The 15,237-nt window shown below is 51.1% G+C and overlaps 1 protein-coding gene across 2 annotated transcripts in view; it reads right to left on the bottom strand.

Annotated features, from left to right (window-relative positions):
- Nucleotides 1-15,237, bottom strand: part of PFKFB3 (6-phosphofructo-2-kinase/fructose-2,6-biphosphatase 3) — a 74,016-nt gene that overhangs the window by 26,190 nt on the left and 32,589 nt on the right. The window lies entirely within an intron of this gene.

Here is a 15,237-nt window from a genome sequence, read left to right as displayed (position 1 = left end):
CTGGAACCTGGTCGTCTCCCTGCCTCCCCTGCCCCCGCCTCGATGCTGAGAGACCCAAGGAGCTGGGCACCAGAAGGGGACAGGAAAGCCCCGGAGACCGGACTTTAATGGACCGAGTCGTCTTGGTCTTTGTGATCACCATTTACAATATTTTCAATATACCCTAATCCCTCTGAGCAGAAGAGTAGGGAAAACTAGAGCCTCTTCTGACCTGCAATTCATTACCCGACTGTAAGCCTTGGGAAGACTACTGGGAGGTGGCACTTTCATTGGGCAGACCCCTAAAATTCATGACATTTATCCAGCACAGCTCACATCTCTTCCTCGACATTTTGGGGGGTGGGGGGTGTATGTGTTTCCTTCCTCCACGGTCCTCGGGGTCCTGCATCAGCTAGGGACACGGGACAGTCGCGTGGTCAGGCAAGTGCCCACCCTGTGAGGATCCGGGGGGCTTTTAGCGGGAACTGCCGCCGGCACGGTGGTCTTCCATGCGTGTGGCTGCTGCACGCCGCGCATCAGCACAGAAGCGGGGCCCTGCCTTGCAGAGGTGCATACCTCCCCCTGAGACTGCGCTGTGATTGGAAGGAAGAAGGCGGCGCTCGCTGAAACCCACACGCCGCAGAACAGTCTGCGCAGAGCAGAGCCTGCCACACGTCTCTCACGTCCCGCATGGCTCCGCCGGCCGCGCCCGCTCCCTGGCGGCCGGCGCAGCTGCTCCCGCCCCGCCCCTCCTGGGCCTCCCTCCCGGGTCCTCCCTCCCTTCCCCGCACCCCAGCCCGCCCAGGGGCCGGGAGTGCCTAGCGTCGCCGACCCGGCGGGTGTCCCGGACCCCCACTCGGGGCACCCCCGCCCAGCCAGGGCCTTCCCCACCCCCTCTCCGCACCCCCAGCCGGCCCAGGGGCCACGAGCGCCCCAAGGAAGCCCGCAGCGTGGGTACCCCCGACCCCACCCCGAACCCCCGCGTCCGTCCCCGCCGGGCTGGGGCACGCACCCCTCCCACCCCCCGCGACGGCCCTCCCCAGAGTCCCGCTCTCCCTGACAGCTTTGCTGACTGTCTGGTTTCGGCGCTCGGGCAGCTGTTCAGAAACCCGAGTGCACTGCACTGGACTTGTTTTTCTGCAGCGGGAGCAAATGCCAGAGATGACACCCTATAACGCCCCAGGGAGAGGCCCACTCCGCTCCGGAAACAAGAGTGGGCTGCTCCAAAGAGAAAAACAGCAGCAAGCCAGCGCCGGAGCCCTGGGGAAAGTTGCTGGCTGGGGTTCCCGGGGTTTAGGAGGAAGCCCCCTGCGGCCGCACCCCTCCATGCTTGCACACTCGTCTCCCTCCGGAAGAATCCGAAGAATCCGTGTGCCTGCTACTACCCCATCGGATGTTTTGCACACACAGGCAGGGCATGGGGACGAGGTGGCACTCTTCCAAGCTCCACGCTTGGGAACAGCTGTGGGGTCAGCCCAGGGAGAGTGGGGTCCTTGCTAGCGGAGGCACGCCTTTAATGTCCTGACCCAGATAATGTGTCTGGCAGGGTCCAGTTCTGAGGGCACCAGGCAGTGGAAGTTCCTGGGTAAGCACTGGCACATGCCACCGGACCCCTCTCTGGCCCTGCCTGTGTGTCAACAGTGCCTTGCACTCGTGTGTCCATGGCTGCAGAGCAAAAACAAAATTCTTCCTCCTCACCACCTGCACTTGATAATGGAACAGGCGAACAGAAGTTCACTTACTGCCCCCCGCCCCCAGATTCTGATGTCTAAGTGCAGACAATGTGAGACAAGGTGGCGTTCAAGGAGGACTTCACTCTTGACAATAAAGCAAGGGGACAGCTAGAATGGGTGTGGCATTTGCAGCCCTCAAGTACATTAGGATAGTGTCCCTGTGAGGAGAAAACTGCCTCGTTGCAAAACTGTTTATAAACAACCCACTGCAACCGAACTCCAGGAATGTACTAGTTCAGAGTTTACGCATTTGGACATCCTCCGAACTCCTTCCCCAGCTCTGCGAATGGCTCCATCCTCCACCATCTCCCCGGCACCCACCTGGTGATTAAACATGCAGTCCTTCAGAAAAGGCTGCAGAGGACGTACAATTTTCTGTAATACAACAATATTTCACAGACAGGACAGCTCCAAGTACTGGGGGAGATTCCACGGTCGGGGCACAAGTAGGGCTATGTGGAACCTTCCAGTGAGTCAGCCCTTTGTGCTCATTGAGGAAGGGGAAGTTTAGAGATGAGAGAGGTTAAAGAACTAGGTCAAAGGGCAAGACTGCTGTTATTAACTCTGTTCCCGGACCGGACACAGACCTCTGACAGTTCCCCGGGGGGACTCGTGATGGGCGCAGTTTCAGCCCAGGGTGCTGAGTGGAGTCTGGTGAAGGGAAGAGCGTTCTGTGCTGCAGACCTTGTCACCCAGAACAGCTGAGCCATTGGACGGAAAAGAACAAAGACCTTCTTGCGCAATAATGTCTGGTGCAGGTGCCTATAGAGAATTCTCTAGCGCGGCGGAGACTCAGAAAATGATGGTGGAAATGACTGCTGGCCAACGTCATCTAACCTTCACCCCTGCTCCCCAGTGGGGCTACACAACAGCAAAAGGCAAACCCCACTTCCAAGATCTTAGGCCAGCGAGCCAGACTGCAAACCAGGCCATACCGACCTGCTCCCCCGCGAGAGAATGCGAGCACAAGCTGCGACAGGCTGGGAGCCATCAGAAGTTGTTAATTAGACACGAGGTGTCGTCACTTGCTCCTTTAACAATCCCATGTCTGAGAGAGTGAAGTGAGACACCAAACAAAAGACTGAAATAAACCCTTACCTCACCATCCATCCAAAAACAAGAGACAGGGTGATTTTTTTTTTTTAATGTTTGTCAGTCGTACATGAATGGGAACACGGACACAGATGTCCACACGATGCCACCTCGGTGGGTTGAAAAAACAACTCAAAACCTGCACAGGGAGGTTTAGGGCAGCTCCGTTCATAATCACCAAAAAGTGGAAGCAGCCAAGATGTGCTCTGGGAGGTGAATGGCTGAATAAACAGGGGTCCATCCAGACCATGGGATTATCATTCAGCACTACAAAGAAATGAGCCGTCAAGCCATGAAAAGACATGGAGACCTGTGTGTGTGTGTTATGGAGTGAAAGAAGCTAATCCGAAAAGGCTCCCCACTTACGATTCCAAATCTGTGACATCCCGGACCAGGCACAGCTTTGGAGAGAGTAAAATGATCAGTGGTCTCCAAGGGTCGGGGGAAGAAACGGTTAAGAGGAGAAACACGGTTGTGCAGGGCTGTGAAACCACTTTGGGGGCTACCGTAATGCTGGATACGCGTCATTTATCCAAACCCCTAGAATGCCTAACGCCAGGAGTGAGCCCCGAGGTAAACTGGGGACTTCAGGAGATGGTGACACATCTGCGCACGTCATCCTTAGTCAGAATGCTCCACGCTGGTGAGTGGTGTGGACAATGTGGGCGGCTGCACACGTGTGGGGACAGGGACATACGACAGCGCTACACGTTCCTCTCAACTTTGCTGCGAACCTAAAACTGCTCCAAAAAATAGAGTCTATTTTAAAAATTGCTATGTTTCGGGACACCTGGGTGGCTCAGTAGGTTAAGCAACTGCCTTCGGCTCAGGTCATGATCCTGGAGTCCCGGGATGGAGTCCCACATCACATCGGGCTCCCTGCTCGGCGGGGAGCCTGCTTTTCCCTCTGACCCTCCCCCTTCTCATGCTCATCCTCTCTCTCACGCTCTCTCTCTCTCTCTCTCAAATAAATAAATATTTTTTTTTAAATGGCTATGTTCCTGCCAGTGCCATACACTTGTCTCCAAACAAGGGGGCTTACATGTCTCGTGATGGGGCTGGGACAACATTCCTCCGTGGCCACAGCCGGGCTCCATGTGAACAGATGCAAAGTGGGCACCCCAAGTCCCACTGAACCCTACAGCAGGTTTCTATCTCCCTCCGCCCAGGCTATGTTTCTCCACTTTCCTTTCTCCAGACCTTTCCTTTCCTTAGGGCATGCCCCTGAGCTGGAGACCAGGCTCTTAAAACTACCCATTGGTGTTTCTTATCCAGTCTCGAGCCCAGCTGCTGCTCTCAGAGTATCTTAAACTCCTCGTCCACCTCCTCATCCAATACCAAGACAAAAATTATTTGTGTTTTAAAAGTGTTATTTTGTGGCTTCAAAATATTTGTGCTTTCTAAAAACCAGATATCCTACAGTCTAGTTCATGGGATCAAACCCATGTTAATTTCCTGGTTTCGATATCTGATAGTCCCGTAAAATTTCATCAGTGGAGAAGCTGGGTGAGAGGTTCACAGGACGCTGTGAACTATGTCACAACTTCTTGTATTTCAACATAAAAAGTGTTAAGAAAACAAAATATTTAAAATCAGTGAGAGTTCAGTTTCCTCAAATTCTGCAAAAAACAACAACAAAGAAGACACAGATTGTGTCGATGTGGGGGAGGCACTGAGGGAGAAGGGAACTAGCCGAGAGGCATCAGGAACTCTGTGGAGATTTGCACCTGTTCCTACCATCTTTGCTTCTTGCAAATGACACACACACACGGATGTTGCATGAATCCTGTACCTGCAGGAAAAAGGGAATCAAGCTCAAATTGTGTTTTAATATCGGGGGAAATGATCCTACTTCTGGGCTTTGCATAGATCTTTGGGCGAATGATCAGTGGGTTTGTAGCTTGTCGCCGTTGTGCACGCAGAGTTCAGTTGAGGGCTCCAAAGGTCCCTGCTGATCCTGTCTTTCCCTGAGGGGAAAGGAGCACAAGGAGAAGCCCACTGCCCATCCTCCGGGGTCTGGCGTTTATTAGATACTCACAGCAGTGACTGCGTGTCAGCTGCTGCAGGGAGCAAACTGCGCCGGCATCTCCAGGACCCTGGGTCCCACCGCGGGAGAGAAGTGGGTGGGCACACAGCGGTCAGTCATCACCGTACCGGGTGCCCAGCCTGACGCTGAGTATTACAAAGAAAAAGCTCCCGCGCCAAGAGTTCGTAACTTAAGAACGGCGGGGTCAATGTCCATGCCTGAGAATAAGAAGGGAACAAAGAGAGAGGTGGTAGGTAAATGCAGGCTGTGGGGAGGTCCCTTGGGGACGGGAGGAAAGGTCCGCACATAATGGGGGCAGGTCAGGCAATTTCATGTTCATCTCATAGTTCTTTAGTTTTTCTCCAACTCTGAGAGGACACACGAAACAAAGTCAGCGTCTCTCATTTCTTCGTACATTCAACAAGTCATCATCACCCAGAGCCATGCACCAGCGAGGATAAGGGCAAGTAAGATCTGGTCCTTGCCAGAATTACCAAGTCGCTCTGGAATGTCATAGTGTCCCCCCTGCACGCGTGCACCCACACACGCACACACGCATGCACACACACACACACACACACACACACACACACTCACTCCTCCCTCTGTTCCTTATAGTTAACCAAACTGAGGCTCAGAAATATTCAATTCCTTGCCTGTAATCACATAGCTAATGAGCCAAGGATTAAAAAAAAAAGATCTTCAACGAGCCCCGTAGTCTTTCAAGCCTCTCCCGTTTCAAAGGGATTGAAACCTTCCAAGTGGGATGTGCAATTTCCTTCCCAATAACAATGCCAACGACAAAATCTTGAATCCAAGTGGTTTTGACAACAGTCCCAAAATCACTTAACATTTGGCTGTGATATGGAAGAATCATCTTCAGAAACTACTGTGGGGATTCAGACCTAAAAACTTTCATAAGACCCTACAGTGGAAGGTGCCACTTGACATATGAAAACAAAGCCAGCACGGCAGAGATTCACGCATCTTTTTGTTCCAGCGGGCACACCTGGACAGCCTCCACTTTACATGTAAGAAAGGCTTGTGGTCACTACCACAGGAGAGCAAATACCCCAGTGTTCCCCAATGTTTATAGACACCACGTCCACAAGAGCTGAAATATGGGAAGAGCCCACATGTCCATCGACAAATGATGGATAAAGGTATGGTAAATATATACAACCGAATATTAGTCAGACATCAACAACAACAACAAAAAAGAAATCTTGCTATTTGTAATGACTTGGAGAGAACCAGAGGGTGTTATGTTAAGTGAAATAAATCAGTCAGGGGAAGACATTTAGCATATGATTTCACTCATTCATGGAATTTAATAAACAAAACAGAGGTTCATAGGGGAAGGCAGGGAAAAATAAAATGAGAGGAAAACAGAGAGGGAGATAAACCATAAGAGACTCTTAACTCTAGGAAATAAATAAGGTTCCTAGAAGTTAGGTGGGATGGGGTCACTGGGTGATGGACACTGAGGGCCCGTGATGGAATGGGCACCGATGAGTCACTAAACTCTACCTCTGAAACTAATAATATAGGTTAATTAATTTAATTAAAATTTTTAAAAAGAAAGAACGGTTTTGTGAAAGGAAACTACATCAACATTAAAAAAGAAAAAAGAAGTGAAGGAAGCCTTGGGCTTCTTGGGTACCTCCCAAAGGTCTTAGCATGTCCTAATTTATTAGTAAAAGGAAAGAAGGAAAGAAGAAATACTCCTACACCTCCAACATCACTCAAATCATTAGATAAATCTCAAGTTTCTACTGTCAATAATACATTTTTACAGAATGGCTGCTTCGCCCAGGTTGTCAACAGCCTGACATCTCTGTGCCATCCCATGGGAGCTACGATCTTAGCTGGAGATTTTCTAGTAGTCAGAACAAACAGGTGAAACTAGCACCGGGAATATATTTTTAGTTAACGACTTTTACATTAAGTTAAGTTCGTCTACATTCCGTGTGTTAGCCATCTTCGCGCTCCTTTCCAGACATCTGGAGTAAGAGCCATCCGAAGAGGGAAATAGGAACAAAGGGTCCGGAGGGGGATCCTGACTGGGGATACAGCCAGGGTGGGTGGCACAGGGAGGCAGAAGGCGCCCCGTCAAGTAGCACCTTCTAGATCCATCCGGAAGGCTGGTTCCTCTTCTGAGAAAGCTGGGAAGCCCCCGGAGGGCAATGCGAAGACTGAGCAATGCAACGGATGACCCGTTAGGACAGGGAGACCATAATCATGAACACTTTCATGCTCGCTGGTGTAGCCATCCCGAGTGTCTGGAACAGAGGCACACCCATGGTAGGCTCTCAGGATTGACCGAAGGAGAACTTGTTTAAAGACTGGCCTCTGGTTGCTGTGTTAAGAACAGGTTAGAGCATGCAGGCAATGATCTTGGGACCCTGAAATAATCACAAGGTCCAGAACCTCTGATTTGGATTTATAAGAAGGAGGGAGTGAATGACAGCTCAAGAAACAGGCCCCTGCATGGAGATGTGTTTCCAACAACTTGGCTCTCGATTCCTCCTCCACATCTCCCCCAAATAATGTCCTTCCTTGTGAAACTGAAAGAGGAGGGCGAACCAGAAAAGCTTTAGTCTGCAAAATTTCTCTCGAAGGCTTGAAAACAAGAGGGAGAGTGTGGGAGAGAGAAAGCTGGATGTTGGAACCCGTATCTGAGCTATATGAAGGAGGAAGGGGCCCTCACCTCACGAGAAAAGTTGTCAGCTGCAGTGAGAATAAATTAATGGACAATTCATTGAGAAACCAACGTATCAGGCTGCCTTAGCTCTTCGAGAATAGCCAATGCAGAACATAGGTCTTTCTCCTGTCTCTGTGCCGCCATGCACGGCAGCCTTCTAGTCACCACTCACCTTCTCTCACAGAGACAGCCACCACTTACCTCCCCTCACAGAATTACCATTTGTCTTCTCCCACAGGAACTCCCGGGTGAGCACCTTTCCAACCCACAGCTGGAAATGTATCAGGTGGGCAACCTCATTGACACGGCATTCTCTTACCAGTTTGGTTTGCAACTCAGCCTCCCAAAACCTATCTGTGGATCCACTGCTAAAACCCAAGTCTAACCCTTTTTTTAAAGATTTTTTGTTGTTATTTATTCATTTGACAAAGAGAGAGAGAGATCACAAATAGGCAGAGAGGCAGGCAGAGAGAGAGAGGGGGAAGCAGGCTCCCTGCTAAGCAGAGCCTGATGCGGGGCTGGGGCTCGATCCCAGGACCCTGAGATCATGACCTGAGCCGAAAGCAGAGGCTTAACCCACTGAGCCACCCAGGCGCCCCTAAAATCCAGTTCTAAAGAGAAAAATCTGAGGACCAGACCCACACAGAGCCAGCCACCGGGAGGGCATGGCTGAGGGACCAGCCACGTTTCTCTCTACTGGCGCCATCTTGCTTCTCTTCATTGTCAGCATGGAGATATGCCCAGGAACGCTTGAGGCTCTGTTTTTGCCACAGTAGTTTCCCAATGACAACATTTTATAGCCAACAGTTACAAAACAAAGAGAGATTGAAGAAAACATCCAGAAGTCTGTGAAGATCCAGATTAACTGAGGTAATATCTCTGGGTAGAGACAAACCATGGCTACTACTAACCCCAGATGTCTCCTGTGTAAGGGTCTTCTGTGACCCTCACGACACTCTCTCCCCAATCACAGGTGAGGAGGAAACAGGAGAAAACTCGCCTTGCTAAGAAAAAGACCATGTGGCTTTCAGAAGGTGGAAGATTTTCGGAGCGCATCGCTGGATACCTTGAACATAGGTCTGTTCGAGGAGGATAAGCTGGACAACCCCTGACATTATTGTTCTTGGCAGTTCAGGCTCTTTCTCCATCAGGAAGAAAACTATTACTCAGATATCAGTCATCTATCATCGTGGATCAGAGCTGCCAAGGATGGTGCGTGACCAGCTGGACAGTGATTAAGCTGGCGAAAGATGTAAACAGCCCGACAGGTGGCCACTGTCCACAGCAAGATCACAACAACACAGCCTGTCTCCAGACACCCGTGTGCCAGCTTCAGGGGGACGGTGGCACCAGCACTGCCCTGATACGGAAGGCTGGACACTGAATGTGCACTCAGCCACCTGCCACCAGCGTCTGGGACAATATTACCTCTTCTCCCATCCGTCCCCCAAAGCCGGGAACCTCTTTGGGTAAAGAGACAGTGGGCATAGCAGCAGCATTCACAATAGCCAAAAGCCCAAGTGTCCACCAAGAGATGGATGGATAAACAAAACCTGGTCCATCCAGACAATGGAACACTCTTCAGCCACGAAAAGGCAGAAGTACCAAAGCATGCTGAAACACGGAAGAATCCCGACACCCCCATGACGGACCAGCGCTGTGTCCTCCCAAAACCCCTATGTTGAACTCTAACCCCTAGCACCTCAGAATGCCTCTGTATTTGGAGACGCTGTCTTCAAAGGAAGCATTAAGGTAAAAGGGGTGAGGATGGACCCCCACCCAGCTTGACGAATTTCTCTGCGAGAAGAGGAAGTGTGGACATACAAAGAGACTCAGGCATGTGTGCACACAGAGGAAAGACCATACGGGGACACGGCCAGTCACCTACAGGCCAAAGAGAGGCCTCGGGAAAAACCAAACCTCATCTTGGACTTCCAGCCTCCAGAACCGTGAGAAAATAAACTTCTGTTGTTCAAGCCCCCATGATTGTTTATTATGGCAGCAAGAGCCGACGAGTACGATTCTGCTAAGGGAAAGGAACCAGACACAAAAAATCATGTATCATAGGATTCCGCTGGCATAAAATCTCTAGGATTGGTAAATCCGTAGAGAGAGAAGGCAGATTTGGGACAGCCAAGGCCTGGGGTAAGGGGTGAAGGGGGACTGCCGGCTTCTTGGGGAGGGGGCTTCCTTCTGGAGTGATGACAACATTCTGAAGCCAGACAGAGGTGAGGGTTGCTCAACGCTGTGGATGTGTAAATGCTACCCGGTTGTGCACTTTCACATGGTTGGCTTTATAGCGTGAAATCAGAGAGGGAAACACACCCTACGAGACTCTTAATCCTAGGAACCAACTGAGGGCTGCAGGAGGGGAGGTGGGTGTGGGCTGGGGTGACTGGGGGGTGGGGTGGGCACTGGGTGCTGCGTGCAACTGACGCGTCACTGACCTCTGCCTGTGAAACTGGTAACACAGTATATGTTAATGAACTGCATTTACATAAAATGAAGATCAACTTTAAATGGTTTTATATTATGTGACTTTAATTCAATAAAAAGGGGGGAGGAAAGGGCAGTAGATGAGAGACAGAAAGCTACCTGAGAAAGGAAGCTATGAAGCCTGTTAAAGTCCTACCAGGGTAGTTAACTAGACCAAGGAGAGGCTGCTAGGAAGGGGAAGGACAACCAACCCCCAGAGACCGGAGAGAGCTGGAGAAGCCATGGCCGGCCCAGAGCTCCTCACCAGAGGCCCAGGGCAGCGAGAGCGAGAGCGGTGGTGGGCCGAGGACCACCATGTCAGAAAATGGGCGGTTTCCCCGGCTGCCCCCTCCTTGTCCATTCCTTCCCATGCCGGGGGATCGATCACATGCGTGCGAGGTTTCGTTAGTTCCTGTGTTCGGGACAGAGGGGGGAGTGATGGAACGGGAGAAGGACGGGACCGTTTTCAGTGCAGTCGGGAAGCCGGGAAGGGGGAGCTCGTGAGCACGTTCCGGCCCCGCCGCGGACTCCGCTGCCTCCGCATTCCCGGGCAGGGAGAGGCGGCCTTTCCCATCCCCAGAGGACTGAGGAAGCTTTCTCTCCCTGCCCAGCAACAGCCCAGCCAACGAGAAGCCGCTCTACTTCAAACTCCCCGTTCCCCGCCCCCCACCCCGGGATTTGGCTTTTTTGACAAAAAACAACTCCCCTCTCTGCTCCATGAAAGAATGTTCCCTTGCCTAGTTCTCCAGGTTTGCCTGTGATGTACCACAGTGTGCATGTCCCAAACTGCTGTTCCCAAATAAGCTCACTGTGCTGGTAAACGAACTGGCTTTCTTTTTTAAGATTTTATTTATTTATTTAGGAAAGAGAGAGCGCAAACACATACGCGGGAGAGAGGCAGAGGGAGACGGAGAATCGCAAGCAGACTCCACCCTGAGCACAGAGCCCACTGCGGGGCTCAGTCTCACGACCCTAAGATCATGACCTAAGCCCAAACCGAGAGTCTGCTGCTTAACCCACAGAGCCACCCTGGCGCCCCTGGTTATTTTTATGTTTAAAGTTGAAACTATGTATGCATGAGAAGAGATGTTCTAGTAATTGGCTCACATGGTTCTGGAGGCCGAGAAGTCCCATGACATGTCACCTGCACGTTGGAGCACCAGGAAAGCCAGTGTAATTCAGTCTGAGTCCAAAACCCTAAGAACCAGGCACACCGCTGTGCAAAGCCAGGAGGAGTTGGTGTCTTCACTCAAGCAGACAGAGCACACTCACCCCTCCTCCACCTTCCTGTTCCATTCAGGACCTCAATGGATAGGGTGATGCCCCAGTGCAGTGGGGCGAGTCGTCTGCTTTACACCACCCCTCAGATCAGATGTCATCTCTTCCAGGAACATCATCACGGCCACGCACTGAAAAAACGTCTTACCAGCGATCTGGGCATCCCTTGGTACAGTCGGGCTGACATAAAATTATCTGTCAGGCACCCCATCTTCCTTCACAGGACAGCCCCAGTTTCTAGCTGCCCGGGTAGATGATATTTTTCAGGCCTGCAGGTTAGACATGGCTGAATGGCTAAGGCAGGGAGAGCAAAGCAGGGTCAGGCTCCAAAGTGCTCCCCCGGCCGTCACCTGGGTGACAGCTCACGGGGTGTCTTCTGCGGCTGGAACAGCCTCTGCATGACGAGCAGCAACAGGGACGGGTTTCCCAGCGGCGAACCAACTCACCTTGCTACATCCAAACCCCACATGTCCCTCAGGCGATTTCCCCCCTGAATCTAGAAACCCCTCTCTGACAGCCCTCCTGGGAAGCCTCGGCTCAAACTTGTGGCTTCAGGCAGCTTGATCCCTTTTTAGACAGTGCTACTGGCCAGACTTCCTTACACCGAGCCAAATGCCTCTTCCTGGAAGTCTCCCCCACGGGTTCTCACTCCGCGCTGGGGACACAACAAGCCTGTGCCCACTGCAGCAAGAGAGGCTTGGCCTCCAACATTTGTGAACAGCTGTCATGTTCCCACAAAAACATACAATCTCCAGGCTAAGCAGCTCACTCCCGGGCTTGAAAACAGTGTAAATAGGGTCTTCACACAGCACACACGGCAAAGCCGACTAAAAGCGTGAATGTGTCTCGTGATGTTAAAAGCATCGCTTCCAGGGAGAAGTTAATGGAGTGATGCCATTAGAGGTATGACAAATACCAAAATGAACCAGGCCCTCAAAATGCCCAGGACAAAAAAGCAATTCTCGGGAACCTATGGATGATCTAGGCTTTGATTCTCAGCTACTGTGAACCAGATCTGTCTGGTCTCCAAAGCTTAGCCAGTGGGAGTAGGGGAAGGGGAGGAAAGGGCCTCAGCTGGGAGCAAGGGGCTTGGACCCCGCTGCCCTCCCCCCTGCACCAGGCCACAGGCTTCTGGATCAGTTCCCTACACCACAAATGAGCTGTCAAGATGGCCTCTCAGATCTCTTGCACTCTCCAAGGATCCTAATTGTTCTCGACGACGCAGAAATAGAAACTTGGTAACAGGTACCCCTGAGTGGCTCAGTTGGTTAAGTCGCTGCCCTCAGCTCCGGTCATGATCCCAGGGTCCGGGGATCGAGTCCCACATCAGGCTCCTTGCTCAGTGGGGAGCCTGCTTCTCTCTCTGCCTCTGCCTGCCACTCTGCCTGCTTGTGCGCGTGCTTGCTCTTTCTCTCTCTCTGACAAATAAATAAATAAAATCTTTAAAAGAAAAAAAAAAAAAGAAAGAAACTTGATAATAATTACCAGACTCTAAGCCGTTCAAAATGGGGACAGCTGTTCATCCTGGGGACAGCAGAGCCTCCGTGTTGGGCACGGGGGAGGTGCTCAGTATAGGTCCGTGAGATCAAGGGTGGTTGAGCCCCCCATTTCCATTCCCTGGGGGGTTCCCATCAGGGAATGGAAATGGCCTCTGTAACTGCTCTAGGGAATGTGCTTAGGAGGGCTGGATCAGATAGGGATGCAAACGCTCTCCTGAAGACTGTGAACTACTCCACAAATGCAGGAAGATGATAAGTTTTGAACTGCCCCGGCCCAGCCCCAGGGGGATGACAGACACGGCTGAAAGCACTTCCTCTGAGCCTGACTGCCCTGGGATCTGGCCTCCATCCCCGGGTGTCCTCCGCACCCCCATGACATGCCCCCAGCACACGCACAAAATGAGGGGAGGAGCCCAGGCCCCAACAGCGGAGGTCCGCACGCCCGGACTCCGGGGCGAACAGGCACTGGCCAGCAGACCGCCTTCTGCTGAGTCGGCCAAGTGCGTCTCGGGGGCGCGGAGGGGAGCCTGAAGTGGGGAAAGCGGGGAACGGGCGCTGTGTCGCAAGGCCTGCTTGCATGGTGTGGTGCCCGCAGCGCCGGGATTGCCACATCCCACGGGCTTCCTTGCCTGCCCTTCTCTGTGCGCCTGACACTTCCTTCTCTCAGTGGAAAGCGCTCTAAAAACAGAGCTAAAGCAAGACCAAAAACATTATTTTTAAGTAGCCCCCACACACAGCGGATCCCACCAAAGGCTTATCCACCTGGAATTTACTTTGTGGGTGACAGAAGTAGTGTATAATCTTTCTTTTTTTTCTCTTTAATTTGGATAATGCATTGAACCAAAATGTATTTCTCAATTTTTTATTTAAATTCAATTTAATTAGGGCGCCTGGGTGGCTCAGTGGGTTAAGCCACTGCCTTCGGCTCAGGTCATGATCTCGGGGTCCTGGGATCGAGCCCCGCATCGGGCTCTCTGCTCAGCAGGGAGCCTGCTTCCTCCTCTCTCTCTCTGCCTGCCTCTCTGCCTACTTGTGATCTCTCTCTGTCAAATAAATAAAAATAAAAAATCTTAAAAAAAAATAATAATAAATAAATAAATTCAATTTAATTAATATATACTGCAGGATGAGTTTCAGAGGGAGAATTCAGTGATTCGTCAGTTGCACGGAACACCCCGTGCTCGTCCCGTCCCGCGTCCACCTTCGTGCCCGTCCCCCGGTGACCCCACGGCCCCCCCCAGCAACCCTCAGTTTGTTTGCTAGGATTAAGAATCTCTTATCGGGGAGCCTGTGTGGCTCAGGGGGTTAAGCCTCTGCCTTTTGGCTCAGGTCATGGTCTCGGGGTCCTGGGATCAAGCCCTATGACCGGCTCTCTGCTCGGTGGGGAGCCTGCTTCCCCCTCTGTCTCTGCCTGCTGCTCTGCCTGTGATCTGTCAAATAAATAGATAAAATCTTTAAAAAAAAAAAAAAAGAGAGAGAGTCTCTTATTGTCTCCCTGTTTTCCTCTCATTTTTCCTTCCCTTCCCCTATGTTCCTGTTTTGTTTCTTAAATTCCACGAGTGGAATCGTATGACAATTGTCTTTCTCCGACTTACTTCATTTAGTGTAATACCCACTGGTTCCAACCATGTCACTGCAAATGGCAAGATTTCGGGTTTTTGATGGCTGAGTGATATTCCATTGTAAATATATACCATATCTGTATCTATTCATCTGTCGATGGACATCTCAGCTCTTTCCAGTTTGGCTATTGTGGACACTGCTGCTATAGATATTGGGGTTCATGTGCCCTTTTGAATCACTATGTTTGTATCCTTTGGGTAAATACCCAGTAGTGCAATTACTGGGCCCTAGGGTAACTCTAGTTTTAACTTTTTGAGGAATCTCCACACTGTTTTCCAGAGCGGCTGCACCAGCTTGCATTCTCACCAACAGTGTAGGAAGGTTCCCCTTTCTCCACATCCTCGCCAGCATCTGTAGTTTCCTGACTTGTTAATTTTGGCCACTATGACTGGTGTGAGGTGGTGTCTCATTGTGGTTTTGATTTGAATCTCCCTGATGCCGAGTGACGTTGAACATTTTTTCATGTGTCTGTTGGCCATTTGTAGGTCTTCTTTGGAGAAGTCTCTGTTCATGTCCTCTGCTCATTTCTTGACTGGATTTTTTGGGTTTTGGGTGTTGAATTTGATAAGTTCTTTACAGACTTTGGATACTAGCCCTTTAACTGATAAGACATTTTCAAATATCTTCTCCCATTCCACAGGTTGCCATTTAGTTTCGCCGACTGCTTCCTCTGCTGCGCAGAAGACTTTTTCTTGATAATGTCCCAATAGTTCATTTTTGCCTGTTTCCCTTGCTTCAAGAGACGTGTCTAGCAAGAAGTTGCTGTGGCCGAGGTCACAGAGGTTGCTGCCTGTGTTCTCCTCTAGGACTTTGATGGATTCCTGTCTC

Source organism: Mustela nigripes, chromosome 6 (assembly GCF_022355385.1).
Source record: "Mustela nigripes isolate SB6536 chromosome 6, MUSNIG.SB6536, whole genome shotgun sequence".
In the NCBI taxonomy this organism is placed as follows: Eukaryota; Metazoa; Chordata; class Mammalia; order Carnivora; family Mustelidae; genus Mustela; species Mustela nigripes.
Note: the sequence above shows the minus strand (reverse complement) of the source record. Positions and strands in the feature narration are given on the sequence as shown.